The sequence below is a fragment of the Mirounga leonina genome, unplaced genomic scaffold (genome assembly GCF_011800145.1).
Source record: "Mirounga leonina isolate KUSES-001 unplaced genomic scaffold, KU_Mleo_1.0 Mir_176, whole genome shotgun sequence".
Taxonomy (NCBI): Eukaryota; Metazoa; Chordata; class Mammalia; order Carnivora; family Phocidae; genus Mirounga; species Mirounga leonina.
In genome coordinates this window covers 59,386,333-59,394,399 of record NW_023270454.1, presented here as the reverse complement: position 1 = coordinate 59,394,399, position 8,067 = coordinate 59,386,333, and the positions used below count along the sequence as shown (strand labels likewise).

Here is an 8,067-nt window from a genome sequence, read left to right as displayed (position 1 = left end):
TACAAATATATGTTCTTACAAACATTAAAAGTAAACATAATATAAATTACATATGTTATATATATATATATATTTTAAAGATTTTTATTTATTTATTTGACAGAGAGAGAAAGACAGTGAGAGAGGGACTACAAACAGGGGGAATGGGAGAGGGAGAAGCAGAATTCCTGCTGAGCAGGGAGCCTGACAAGGGGCTCGATCCCAGGATCCTGGGATCATGACCTGAGCCAAGGTAGATGCTTAACGACTGAGCCACTCAGGCACCCCTGTTATATATATTATATACATTAATTAATATATATTATAAGGAAGCATTATAGATGTTCCTTTGGGATTTTTTCTGCATGGTCTGGGTTGACCAAGGCTTCTTAAAATATGAATCCAATGAAATTTTGATAGGAAATGTCTTTCTATTTTCTTAAGAATCCCATAGAAAACATAGTTGGTCTTGATTACTCTAAGGCTTGTTAAGGTATGATGATTGTTTTAAGGATGATGGCTGTTGGGCTTCTGGCAGACCAAGGTTTGGGTACACACCAACCTTGTGGTACCTCTCAATGATACCAGGTAAATGGCCCTTGCTCTTCTTCCTGGTCTATTCTTTAGAAAATTTTTATATAGGAGGTATTCTCTCTCAAGTCTCAGACTTTAGGATATAGAGCGTTAGGGCTACTGGGGGTCTGACTGTGGTCAGCATTTTCCAATTCCAAAAATTTGATTTTCCCAAAGTTAGATGTAAATTCTTGGCAATCAGGATTCAAACTTAGAACTCCTGGCCCTGTGTCCTATGGGGATAAACATATTTTTGCAGCCAAACATCTGCAAATAACTGTTGAATAACTACTATGTGCTAAGTTCTATGCTAGGCATGAGATATGCAAAGATGAATACATGCTCTTACAACTGGATAAGAAAATATGATAAGGACATGAACTAGAAATTCACAGAAGAAAATTCCAAATGGTCAATAAACATTTAAATGTATGTGATTCACTAGCAATTAAAAATATGTAAGTTAAGAGTCTCTGTGGGGAGCCCAGGCTGCCAGATGCAGGTGACCATGTGGCAGCTGCTGGCTTGAGCCAGGGGGCCACTCCTGTGAGCAACACTCTCAGATTCTTGGGCAGCCCCGCCCCCCCATTGTTGGACTACAGATGCTGCTCCCAGTGGTAACTTTTGAAGATGTTTCCATTCCTGAAAAGCCCAAGCTTAGATTTGTTGAAAGGGCACCATTTGTGCCAAAAGTGAGAAGAGAATCTAAAAACTTGAGTGACATATAGGGACCTCCTACTGAAGGAGAGGCAGTTTTACAATCTTGGCACTTGGTGGTGGTTACCTCCATTGGGACCATTTTGAAATGATGCACCTGACAATGAACCACTCTATGGACCCCAAGAATATATTTGCCTTATGGAGAGTACCAGCCCCTTTCAAGTCCGTCACTTTCAAGGGTATAAGACAGCACATGGGTGGAGGCAAAAGTGCTTTTGGCTACAAGTGACTCCTGTGAAGTTTGGCCATCTCATAAAAGAGATGGGTGGGCATTGTGAATTCAAAGACATATAAGGTTTCCTTGATCAGGTTGTGCACAAATTGCCCTTCTCAGCAAAGGCTGTGTGCATGAGAATCTAGAGAAAATGTGGAAAGATCAAGAGGAATTAGGACAGAACAACCCAAACCCCTGGATTTTTGAGCATATAGCCACTGCCAAAGCTGGGGATATGGAAAGTTCTGAGCCCATATGAATTGACTCAGAAGGAGAGGTCCTGGGGCAAATTCTATATGACTGTCTTCTGGTTTGTCTCTCTTTTTTTCTCCCACTATGTTCATTTGTTTTGTTTCTTAAATTCCACATATGAGTGAAATCGTGTGGTATTTGTCTTTCTCTGACTAACTTATTTCACTTAGCATAATACTCTCCAGCTCCATGTCATCGCAGATGACAAAATTTCACTCTTTTTATGGCTGAGTAATAGTCCATTGTATACATATACCACATTTTCTTAATCCATTCATCAGTCAATGGATATTTGGGCTCTTTCCATAATTTGGCTATGATTGATAATGCTCCTATAAACATCAGCGTGCGTGTATTCCTTCAAATCAGTATTTTTGTATCCTTTGGGTAAATACTTAGTAGTGCATTTGCTGGATCATAAGGTAATAATATTTTTAACTTTTTGAGGAACCTCCATACTGTTTTCCAGAGTGGCTGCACCAGTTTGCATTCCCACCAACAGTGTAAGAGGGTTCTCCTTTCTCCACATCCGCACCAACATCTTTTGTTTCCTGTATTGTTAACTTTAGCCATTCTGACTGGTGTGAGGTGCTATTTCATTGTAGTTTTGATTTTTATTTCCCTGATGATGAGTGATGTTGAATATCTTTATATGTCCCAGAAAAAGAAGAGAGAGAAAGGGGGGCAGAAGGTTTATTTGAGGAAATTATAGCGGAAAACTTCCCTAATCTGGGGAAAGGAAACAGACATCCAAATACAGGAGGTACAGAGAACTCCCATCAAAATCAACAAAAGCAGGCCAACACCAATATTGGTATAGTTAAATTTGCAAAATATACTGATAAAGAAAAAGTCCTAAAAGCAGAAGACAAAAGAAGTCCCTAAGTTTTAAGGGAAGACCTGTAAGACTAACAGCATATCTCTCCACAGAAACTTGGCAAGCCAGAAGGGAGTGGCATCATATATTCAACACACTGAATGGGGAAAATCAACCAGGAATACACTAACCAGCAAGGCTGTCATTCAGCATAGAAGGAGAGATTAAGAGTTTCCCAAACAAAAACTAAAGATTTTCATGGCCACTAAACCAGCCCTGCAAGAAATATTAAAAGGGACTCTTTGAGTGGGAAGGAAAGACCAAAAGCCACAAAGACTAGAAAGGAACAGAGAAAATCTCCAGAAACAATGACAAAACAAGTAATAAAATGGTACTAAATATATATCTATTGATAATTACTCTGTATGTAAATGGACTAAATGCTCCAATTAAAAGACATAGGGTATCAGAATGGATTAAAAAAACAAGACCCATCTATATGTTCCCTACAAGAGACTCATTTTAGACCTAAAGACACCTGCAGATTGAAAGTGAGGAGATGGAGAAATATTTATCATACAAATAGACATCAAAAGAAAGCCAGAGTAGCCATACTTATATCAGACAAACTAGATTTTAAACCAAAGACTGTAACAAGAGATGAAGAAAGGCATTATATCATAATAAATGGGTCTATCCAACAAGAGGATCTAACAATTGTAAAATATTTATGCCCCCAACTTGGGAGCACCCAAATATATAAAACAAAATCTTGATATTTTTAAGTGCATTATATTTACATTAAATGAAGTTTGAGGATTACCTCAGGAAAAAAAAAATATATATGTAAGCTAAAATAAGAAGTCATTCTTTTCTTTTTTTACTCTGTTTAAAAACAATGGCTATATCCAATGTTAGAGAAAGTGTGGGTAATCCTCTACTGTTGATGAAATACCACCTTTCTAGAGGAGTTTGACAGTATGTATCAAAATAAAAATGTTTATCTTTAACCTGACAATTCCCATCTGGGAATTTAAGCAAAGGCAATAATAGAAAAAGGAGCTCAAAGATATGTATATAGATTTTCATTGGAGTATTTTTTATAATAATGGTCTCATATGAACCTCATTCATAGTATTGTTAAATAACTTATGCAATAGCCTTTCAGTGGATTGCTGTGCAGTTGATTATGTATTCCTATGTTAAGAAAGCTATCCACAATATTTCATCATGTAAAAATAACAGAATGCTATATACGGGTTCATCCTATTTCTGTTTTTTAAAAAGTATACATACTTATATGCATACTAAGAAATTAAGAAAGATCCTCCAAGATGAGAAACATGGATCAATCTTTCATTTCTTTTTTACACTTCTTTGTAGTTCCTTATTTTTTTGCAATGAGCTTTAATTACTTTTATTATATGAAAAAAGCTATTAAAATATATATATCAAGCACTCTTCCCCCAGAGATATCACATTTGTATACACTGGCATATTTTTCCAAGCTGAAGTAAAAGTTATCTAATAATTCTAGAATTTGCAGAATTGGCAGAGCTAAGCTGTGAGTTCACCTCTCTTTTCAAAGCCAAAAGCCCAGTTCCAGGAAGAGAGCAGGGGATCCAGACAAGTCTTTCCTTCCTGTCCTCCATTGAGCCAGCCACTCCAATCCTTTTCTCAGCATTTTCCTGCTTATGGTAAGTCAGATCCAGGTGATGTAATTTTCTTGAGCAGGGGAGGAACTAAAATTAATCAGAAGGTTCCCATGTTCCAAGCACTCTGTTGAATACTCATATATCCTCCACTGATGAGGTGAGTGCTAATAGACAAAATAAATGGTCTCAGATCGACAGGATCATGCTTCACATCTAGTCCCCTGATTCCAAAACCCATGCTATTTTCATGGGTTCCTCAATGTCTACTTCTGTGTATTTGTGTGTTCTCCAACATATAGATTCCTGCTTTAGTATGAAGTAGTTTGTGCCTAAATGTTTGTACTTAATTGGGTCTTCCTTAGAAGAGGTCTACAGTGGGCACATTTCTCTCATGCCCTAGCTTTCTTTAACTGGCTAGAGATCTGCACACTCCACCCATCCATCCTTTCATCCATCCATCTATCCATTCTTACATATATCATCTCCATTTACCCATTCTTCCATCTAGTATTTGTTAAGAACAATATACTTTAGAGTTTAAAAGCATAGTCCATAGAACTAAATTGGCTGGGTCCAAATCATAGCTCTACCATTTACCAGGTATGAGACCATGGACAAATCACTTAAATACTCTGTGATTCCTTTTTCTGTAAATTGGGGATAATAACAATATCTACCTCATAATATTGTGCACATTAAATGAATTAATTAATCTAAAGTACTTGGAGTAATGCCTGGCATGTAATAAATGTATTTCCATCATGATTAATATCATGTGCCGGGCACTGGATACTAAAACTTCAAAATAGAACAAAATAGGGTTTCTGCCTTCAAGACTAGCTTATAGTCTAGAGGAAGGGACAGGCACACGTATGACCAAAAGCACGGAGTTCCGTGGGGGCAGCACTGGAGAGGGTGGGCGTTAAGGAGGCTTCCCGGGGAAGAGATTGTCTAATCTGAAGTCAGCCAGCTAAAAGTGGGAAAGGCAGGGAAGAAGGCCTGGAGGCAAGAATGTGTGGCAAGCTTGAGGCACCCAGGCGGTTCAGAACAACTGAGGGGCAGAGTGCCCGAAGGGCATGGGAGAGATGGAACTGGAGAGGGGAGGTCAGCTGGCTCTGGTTTCTTAAATTTAGTGGAGCTCACTACACCTCTTCCCCTTTACTTGCATTTAAACCTTTTTGTCTATTATTGCCCTTAATTAATAACAACACATCAGACCTAAAAGATAAGGTTGGAGGTCATGGGTAAAAACTCTTCTTTCATCATGCTTTCAGCTTCTGCGGTAAAATGACTAAGTGTCTCAGCTACAACTGTGTCTGGAAACTTCACCATATTTAGAGTCTCAGACTGTGGAAGTGGGATTCACAGTGTCCCCAACTTTGGGGAAAAGTGACTACCCCAGCCATCTGGGTTTGGCAGGCTTTTTGGAACTAGCTGCCTCTCATCACAGAGATCAAGGACATATATTGGACCCACACGCCTGCCTTCAGTGAAAATCTAGTGTGCCTGGCAGGCTGATCAGCTTAAGCAGGCAGATTTATTTTATAGCTCTTATATTGTCTTTCTCAACAATAATTGTGTTCCAAGGAAAGAACTTGAGGGCTGAAACTCCTAACTGACTAGGATTTTTATGACTGTCTTGACTATTCTCAAGTACTTCTCTCCCTCTACTATTTTTTTGCCTTTAAAGTATTAAGTATTAAAGTGTTGTTTTTTTATTATTCAGTTTTAACTAATGCCTTATTCATCACAAAAATTATGTATTCTTAATTTTTGTCTTCAATTCATTTCATAGATTTTCTCTATGAAATATGTGTCTCTTGTTCTATTTTGAGATTCTCTTTGAAAGTACGTAAGGATGCTCACTGGACTGGTTGCCAGTTTCCAGAGAAGGTTCAAATCTTGCTACCTATATCTTCAAAAAGATTTCTGTAGGTCTGTCATAACACCTTCAGTGTTTCTCGGTTGGCTTCTGCTTGCTTTTTGTTTTTTGGTGTAACATCCTCCATAGGGTATTTTTGGCAACAGAGCTTGTCTGAATCAGTCTCCCTTTCATTTCTGAGGCAAACCAGTGATTCATCTTTGGTACAGGAAGACTTTCACAAACAGCTATATTGTTTTGTATCATTAGCGTTTGAGTTAGGGAGACAGATCAATGGGAACTGTCTCAGGGGCATTCAACTTTCCAGTTAGGTCTTCACTATTGCTCCTGTCAACAGTACCAAGAAGAGTGTGAGTGCAGGTGAAGGTCTCCTGGGCCTGATTTTGACACCACCCCTGCTCAGAAGGCTATGGGATGGGTGGAGGAAGAAAGGCTGAAAGTTGAAACCACAAGTGCATTAAAGAGCAATAAAATCGTATGTGTCCTGTTGTGCTATCCTGAGGGCACAGGATCCCCCCATATTATATTCCTGCCAAAAGTATTTAGTCTAATTATGAGGAAATAATCAGGTACATACAAATTGTGAGATATTTTGCAAAACAGCTAGCTTAGCATTTTCAAAAATGTTAGTGTAATGAAAAACAAAAGATTGGGGAATTATTCTAGATTAGCTTTAAAAATATGCCAGCAGGGCACCTGGGTGGCTCAGTTGGTTAAGCGACTGCCTTCGGCTCAGGTCATAATCCTGGAGTCCCAGGATCGAGTCCCGCATCAGGCTCCCTGCTCGGCAGGGAGTCTGCTTCTCCCTCTGACCCTCCTGCCTCTCATGCTCTCTGTCTCTCATTCTCTCTCTCTCAAATAAATAAATAAAATCTTAAAAAAAAATATATATGCCAGCAGCATTAGCATCACCTAGGACTTTATTGGAAATGCAGAATCTCAGGGCCCACCCCAGAGTCAAAATCAGAATTTGGATTTTAATAAGATCCCCAGGTGATTTGTGTGCACAGTCAATTCTGAGAAGCCCTGATCTAACGTACAATTCATATTCAAATTTCCCCCAACTGACCCAGTCCTATCCCTTTTTTTTTTCCTTCCCCAACTCACCCCACTCCAAATTTGAATCTAACAAATATCACAGTGCATTTAGTTGCCAGATCTCGTTTTATCTTTTAATCTGGAACTGTGGCTTGCAAACTTCAGCATGCATCAGAATCACTTGGAGGGTTTGTTAAAACGCAGATTGCCAGATTGCCATCTTCTTTGCAAGGGAAACAAAAGCAAAAATAAACTATTGGAGCTACTCCAAAATAAAAAGCTGTTGCAAAGGAAACCATCAACAAAACAAAAGGGTAGCCTACTCAATGGGAGAAGATATTTACAAATGGTATGTCCAATAACAGGTTAATATCCAAAATATATAAAGAACTTATACAACTCAACACCAAAAAAATCTGTTTAAAAAATGGGCAGAGGATCTGAATAGATTTTTTTTCCAAAGAAGACATACAGATGGCCAACAGGCACATGAAAAGATGCTTAACATCACTAATCATCAGGGAAATGCAAATTCAAAACCACAAGGAGATATTACCTTACACCTTTTAGAATGGCTAAAATTAAAAAAAGACAAGAAATAACATGTGTTGACAAGGATATAGAGAAAAAGGAATACTCATACACTATTGGCAAGAATGTAAATTGGTATAGCCACTGTGGAAAACAGTAGGGAGGTTCCTCAAAAGCTTAAAAATAGAAATATATGATCTAATAATTCCACTATTGGGTATTTACCCAAAGAACACAAAAAAATCTAATTTGAAAACATACGTGCACCACTGTGTTTCTTGCAGCATTATTTACAGTAGCCAACATATGGAAGCAAACTGTGTCCATTGATAGATGAATGGTTAAAGAAGATGTGATAGATAGATAGATAGATAGATAGATAGATAGATAGATAGATAGATAGATA

At 38.1% G+C, this 8,067-nt stretch overlaps 1 pseudogene; it reads left to right on the top strand.

Annotated features, from left to right (window-relative positions):
* The first annotated feature begins 1,060 nt into the window (after positions 1-1,060).
* LOC118022566 overlaps positions 1,061-8,067 on the top strand; it is an 11,661-nt pseudogene continuing 4,654 nt past the window's right edge.